At 42.8% G+C, this 7,360-nt stretch overlaps 1 pseudogene; it reads left to right on the top strand.

Moving 5' to 3' along the window:
* Positions 1-6,135: 6,135 nt before the first annotated feature.
* On the top strand, positions 6,136-6,708 carry LOC123809773 (annotated as a pseudogene).
* The last annotated feature ends 652 nt before the right edge of the window (positions 6,709-7,360 follow it).

Raw genomic sequence — 7,360 nt, 5'->3', positions numbered from 1 at the left:
ATCTGAGCAGAGGGAAACCTCTCTGACATGACGTGGACTTGAAAACCAGCTCAGAAGACAAGAGAACAGTGTTGGCCAGAGAGTAAAAAAAATTCTTCCCAACCAGGAGAAATCCAACCATAGGGGTAGGACGTTAGAAGCTGCAGAGGGTACCTCTGAGCCATTAAAGACCAGACTCCAGTTCCTGGATTTAGTGACATATTTTCTCATCCTCATTATCTGGCTGAACTCTCCCCCGTCCCTTTTAGAAAGCCAGAGACATTTCATAACAGAATGAAGCAATTTTATTTTGGCATTGCTTTTGTCCATTAAGACCATATTCTTCAGCCAGGAAACAAGTTACACATTCGTGAAATTATAAAACACTAGAACTTGGAAGGAATTTAGAGAATGTCAGAGCTCACGGAAGCTGAGGCCCAGAAATGAAGTGATATGTCCATGGGTGAGAGTGAGTGGGACCAGAACTCAGGTGTCTTCACTCCCAGCTCTGGCCTACAGAACTCCACCCTCTCAGCCTCCCAACCTTGAGAATCCAGATGCTTCCATTTATCAGCTGCGGTCCAGAGAGAGGGTGGATCTAGGTCATAAATGCAATCTGCTATCCAAACAACCTAGTTCCACTGCCAAGGCAAATCGTTTTGAAACCTCCTACCAAGATAGGCTGCATGACATCATTATCTGTCTGAAGAAAGTTCCGGTTGTCATCTCATTCATTAAAATTACATCAAGGATCAAATATGTTCGCCCATCCAGTTCTCTTCCTCACCAAGTCTTCCTCAAGAAGGCTTTTTCTTATGTATAATTTTTTCCAAACTGTCCTAGAGCGTAAAGGAGCTGGGTAAGATGCTAAGACTTTGTTGACCATGTTTTTTATATTCCAGTTTAACTTTTATTTAACATCTGAAATAGATAAATAAATGAATAAATAAATAAATAAATAAATAAATAAATACTGCTATGTGCCAGGTGCACTCTATTTGGTGTCCCATTTAATCCTCTGATTTAGATACTTTATCTGCAATGTGCAATTGAGGAAGCTGAGGCAGGAGATAACTTTCTCCAGATCACACATTCAGCAAGTGGTGAAGCTGTTGTTGTGTTATTCTACCTCCAGGAGCCACCTGGTCCATCATACTGAAGATTATGTGTAGTTTATGTACATGTATAAACTATATGTATATATTACTTAATGCCTAACAGGCATACACATAATGTCCATTTCTAAGCAATACCTTGAAAAAGTAAGTGCACTTTGCATAGTCAAAAAAAAAGTTAGCATGCACTTAGGCCTCTGTTTCACTGAGTCTTTCCATGAAACTTTCTACTGAAGAATGTTTCAATCATTGAAATCACCATAAAATTAAAGGCAGAAGATTCTTCATTCCAGTGTGCTAGAATCACATCTGGATTTAACTTGAGTTCCAATGCATTCTGGGCCACATAAACCTGCCCTTTGTACTGTACAGAAAAATAGTATCCCAACATCACCAAACTCCAAACTAGTTTATAACAACAAAATGTTACTATTTAGCCCTGACCGGTGTGTCTCCATTGGTTTGGCATCACCCGAAAAGTGAAACGTCTCCAGTTTCATCCTGGGTCAGGGCGCATGTCTGGGTTCCGGGTCGGGTCCCCGGTCAGGGTATGTACAAGAAGCAACTGATCAATGTTTCCCTCTCTCTCTCTTTCTCTCTCTCTCTCTCTCTCTCCCTCCCTTCCCTTCTCTCTAGAGATAAATAAAATCTGTTTCTTAAAAAGTTACTATTTAGTAAGTGATTGCTGTGTGCTAGACACTTATGTGCCTTTTAAATTAATTACTTCCCAGCAGTCATAGGAGAGAATTACCATTATTAGCATCATCTTTATATTTAGCTAGCTAAATTCCACCCAGCAAGTAAGAGACAGAGCCATGCCCATAACTGCCATGCTACGACTTCACCCAGCTATAGAGAATAGCACAGAATAAGGTTTTCTGTTTAGAAACTAAGACAGGCTTGGGAGACTGAAACTGCAGACCAATGTCCAGAGGCAGGAGCCTCACCTTCAGCGTCCTCTGTCCTCAGCTGTGGAGGTGGCAGATCCAGCGATCTAAGTAGGCTCCAGTAGGAGGTGGCGCCATGACTTGTTCTGTGGTGCCATGGGGCATCTGAGGGAGTTCCAGTTCTTGTGCAGTGCAGCCCTACCCAGAGAAAAGTAGCCTTGCCACTCTAGAGGAATTGCCAGAAAGTTCACTCATAGATAAAACTATGATAACAGGGATGGTCCCCACCTTGTGTGGACGAGAGTTTCAACTCTCCTACCAACCGGTCAGTCTGCAGAGATGGTTTGAATTTGTTTTTGCTACCAGTGCCAATAGTAACAAGTAATAACACCAGCTTGCGATTGACCTCATTCAATTGCCCAAGAGTCTCTTGACTTATCTCATATCCTCCACACAATGCCTTCCTGGTGTGCAGATGTTGGGGAGGCTACCATCCCACACCAGGAGATTTTTCTTTCCACTTCTGGGCTTCTGCTGAGGCCTCTGCTCCCTGCTAATCTCTGCCTTCAAGACCTTTCCTAACTTTTCACACCCATCTCTGCTCACACCTTCACAGTCTACCTTGGCATCTGGCAAACAGGCTATTATTTTGTTCATGAGTGTTTTTTTAAATGGCCTGTTTTGCATGTTTTATTTCCCTTCGTTAAGTCAAGGACAAGGATCGTGTCTTTTATTCATTTGGCTTCCCACCCATAACAGATAGCATTCTCTTCATGCACAACACGTCAGCACACCTTTGTTGACTGACTTCTACTTCCTCTGCTCAGCCTCCAACATAAGGAAGAACATGCATAGGCAGAAAGGAAGGAGAATAAGGCAGAGGTCTGAATTTGCCAGTCTTCCAAAAGAGAGGTAATTCTCTCTGGGAATTCTCATTTGGGTGTCTTGATTGTCAATCAGATGTCACTCAAGCATTGATTACTTTTGAAAACAAGCAGAACTAAGACTCACTGAAGACTTCTAGGCCAGCTTCCTTGCATATATTATTTCAATTAATTCTCACAACCATAAATAGCAATACATGTTTTTCTCATTGCAGAGATGAGAAAAACGACTCTAGGATGTTAAGTCATTTTCCCAAGGCCTTCTGGATTCAAAACCCAGCTTAATTCCAAAGCCTGTGGTTTCCCACTCAGCGGTACAGCCCACAGTTCCACCCCAGGGCTTGCTTCCCTATCCTGTCCCTTCCATTCCTTTTCTTTGTACATGACAGTTTTACCTGCAATTTGTATGATGTGGACTCCAAGGGAGACTGATAGTAAACTCATGAGCAAAGGGGTCAGGGAAAAGGAAAAATGAAGAAAATTTTCTGAGCCCTCCACTTATGCCAGGCTGTATGCTAGCTAGCTTCCTTCCACAAGGTTATTTATTTACACTTCTTAATGTATCATCATGCAAATGAGAAAAACAAGGCTCAGAAAGACATGTGACTTGCTTACAGTTGCACAACAAGTAAGTGGTGGGGTCAGGATTCAGCCCCAGGACCATCTGATACCAAAGCACAGGCATGGAACTTCCTAGAAAAAGAGCTGCGTTCCACTAATGCAGCAAGCTCTGTTTTCAGAATTTAGGACTGTGGCCTTCAAATGTTATCAGGCTCACTGGGTAATTTGTCCGTATGAATGGAACAAGACTCTAAAAGCCATGAACTTTTGACATTGGTGATGTCAGACACTTGTGATGTGGCTCACTGGAGCCCACGGAGGAAACACAGGAGGTCACAGGCCAAAATTACACATCCAGCCATCCTCCAGGGGCTGATTGCCTATGAATATGCTGCTCGTACATTCCGTATGCTGACAGGAGACCCTAGAAACCACCAGTCCCACGGAACAACTTCTCCTCCGCAGACAATCTCCGAGGGAGAAACGTGTGCTTAACCAGCCTCTGGGAATGGAGCACCCTGAATCAACATTACACACAGTGGAGTTTTTTAAAAAGCTTTTAGAGCAGAGTGGTTGTGGAAACTCATTCCTTTCTCCACTCTGCAGTCATTTGTTTCCTTCTGGCAATCCCCTGAATTTCCTTTGAACCCCGCTCTCCCCTGCTGTTGGTAGACTGTTTCTCCTTCTGACTCCCAGAGTAGGTAGGTGACCAGATGCAGCCACTCAGAGCCACCTGTCCCTTTCCTGATCACAGTAATGTGTCCAGATGAGCATGCAACCCAAAGACATGCAATGAAATTTTTGCCTATAGGTAGAGGGGCACTGTCTTCCCTTCTGTGTTTGAGCCTGGCATGATGTTGGCCTGGAGTCACCTGCAGCCTTTTTACTTCTGTGTAAAGCTAAAAAATAAACTCACCACAGAGGAAAGCAGAGAGACTGGTCTGGACTGAATATCTGTGTCCTCTAAAATTCACATGTTGAAATCCTAATCCCAATGTGATGCTATTAACTGGTAGGGACTCTGGGAGGTGATTAGGTCATAAGGGTGGCTCCCTCATCAGTAGAATTTAGTGCCTTTATGAAGGAGACCCTGGAGAGCTCCCTCACTACTCCTGCCATGTAAGGACACAGTGAGAAGACAGCAGGCTAAGAATGAGGAAGCCAGTCCTCATCAGACACTGAATCTGCCGGCGCCCTGATCTTGGACTTCCAGCTTCTGGAACTTGGAGAAACAAATGGTTGCTTTATAAGCCACCATGTCTATGCTATTCGTTTACACAGCAGCTCACCTGGAGTAAGACAGACATAAAATGAAGATGCTTGTATCCTAATGACATTTTTTGACCCCTGAATCCAGCCTCGCTTGTACTTTTCAATGCCCTGATATAATAAGTTCCCACTTTTGTTTAAGCCCATTTGTGTCTCTATTGTTGTATCACTTGCAAGAGAAATCATCCTGACACAACGGCTTTTCAAGAAAAGTCACTCTCCCTTGAGCCTTTGGGACCTGCCTCAGAGTGAATGACAGTCTGATAAAACTAACCTTTTCATGTCTTTGCTTTAACTGTCACCTCTGTAAAGTCTTTTCTGACCAATGCATTTTCAACTGTGGTTTTCTCAACCCAGGAAGCCTTGTCCCTCTCCCCTGCTATATTTTCCACTTGTTACCATATAATATACCAGTTATTCTGCTTATTTGTTTTGTTTATTATCTGTCTTCCATCCATGAAAAGTAAGTCGTAAGAGCAGGATTTGGGGGGTCTGTTTTATTCATTACTGTATCCCCATTGCCTACACAGGGCCTGGCCCATGGTAGGAGTTCAGTGAATATTGGCTCAGCGAGTAAGTGAATATTTGGATAAGAAGGCATTCCAAATACACTGAAATCTTCCCAGGTTGTTCACGAGAAACAAGTAATTCAGAATGGCTTAAGTGAAGAAGGGGAGAAGAAGTTCAAGAGAGAGATGGACCAGGTGCTGACAGGCCTAACCAAAGTATTTATCCTGAGAGCTACAGGAGCCATTTGAAGGTTGTAAGGAGAAAAGATTTGGGTTTCTTGACAGCGGCTGCCAGGAATACTCTGTTAGGGCTGCTCATCTCCATTCTTGGGACTTGCTCTGGCTGCATTTGGCCCCAGAGCAGCAGCTGTGATTACTGATGGCTGGAAAACAGGGTCTCTCTGGTATGGAATTCAGGCGACTGTAATTACAGATAATGGGACTCAATTTGCCTGTCAGGAATTTGCACAGTTGGCTCTATCACTGGAATTTAAATATTTTACGTCCTGCTTGTGCACCAAAGTCAGACAGCAGAAAGAGCAGAAGTGGCCACAGTTTTCTATCAACTCATAAGTTGGCCTTGGAAGTGGTCCTGGCCCTTCCTTGTGGAGCAGGCTTTCCCTAAGCAAGACCATTCCCTAACCCCTCTACTCTCCCCCTCCCCTGCCTCATTCTCCTTTCCCAACTCCCTGAAAAGATTTAGAGTCACTTTTCTCAGGTACCAGGCTTGGGGAGCTAAGGAAGCAAGACCTGCTGTTACAGTGATACTATGCCATTTTTTTGGAGTCCATGGCTACTTGGAAGAACTGTATCCACCCAGATCTCCCACCCACCCAAGGCTAAACATACCCTCACACTTCAATGACTACTGCTAATTTTTAAAAGAAGTTGGGTTTTGTTTTGTTTTGTTTTGTTTTGTTTTGGTGCATCTACTTCAAGGATGAAGACCATTACCACCAGTATTTAGGCTGTCAACATTCCAACATATACCAACATCACTCAGAAGGGGTACACAGTTATTGTGAAGGGCCCCAGCGGCACCCTGCAGAGGGACTTCAATCACATCAATATAGAAGTCATTCTCCTTGGAAAGAAGAAGAGGCTCCAGGTTGACACATGGTGGAGAAATGCAAAGGAACTGGCTATTGTTGGCACTATCTGCAGTCTTGCGCAGAACATGTTCAAGGGGGTTATAACAGGCTTCCGTTACAAGATGAGGGCTGTGTATACTCATTTCTGCATCAGTGTTGTAATTCAGGAGGCTGGTTCTCTTGTTGAAATCAGGAATTTCATGGAGGGGAAATACATCCACAGGGTTCGGATAAGGTCAGTATCTCAAGCCCAGAAAGCTGAGTTTCTACTTGAAGGAAATGACATTGAATTTGTATCCAGTTCAGGTGCTTTGATTCAGCAAGCCATGACAGCTAAAAACAAGGATATCAGAAAATTTTTGGATGGTACCTATGTTTCTAAAAAACAAACAGTTCAGCAGGCTGATAAATAAAACCTAAGTTTTTCGGCTGTAGAAACAGAAAGATGCCAGATGATTCCTTGACTTTTTTGTGATATTTTAAAGATGTGGTAGAGGCCACATGTTGAAAAAATTGTCTTGAACATGAATATGTCAGCTCTACTTAGGACAATTGTCTTATAAGTTCTTATTTCACTAGTTCATTTGTTCTGTTTTAAACAATTAATATTAGAAAGAGAAAAAGGTAGAGGGAGTGAGTGAGAGAGAAACATCAACTTGTTGTTCCACTTATTTATGCATTCACTGGTTGATTCTTGTATGTGCCCAATCTGGGAATCAAATCCATAACCTTGGATTATTGGGACAAACTTCTAACCATTGGAGCTACGGGCTAGGGCACTTCTTTTTTTCTTTATGCTCCTTTCTGGTCCAGGGCCAACCAAATTTATTTGCCATTCTGGCTTTCTCTTTGGCTCTTGTTTCATTACTGACTCCTCTATTTATCTATTTAACAAGTACTTATATAGTATTTGGCCCTATATTAAGTAATATTCTGAATGCTTTATGTAATATTAACTCACTTATCTTCTGTAACAAACATATGTGATAAGCACAGATAAGGAGGTTATGGTTATACCCATGTTACAGATGAGAAAATGAGGCAGACAGTAGTGGAACTCAGACT

This window comes from Phyllostomus hastatus, unplaced genomic scaffold, assembly GCF_019186645.2.
Source record: "Phyllostomus hastatus isolate PE091 unplaced genomic scaffold, TTU_PhHast_1.1 phas_scaffold_555, whole genome shotgun sequence".
NCBI classification, from domain to species: domain Eukaryota; kingdom Metazoa; phylum Chordata; class Mammalia; order Chiroptera; family Phyllostomidae; genus Phyllostomus; species Phyllostomus hastatus.
The sequence above is the reverse complement of the archived record's forward strand: the minus strand, read 5'-3'. Positions and strand labels throughout refer to the sequence as shown.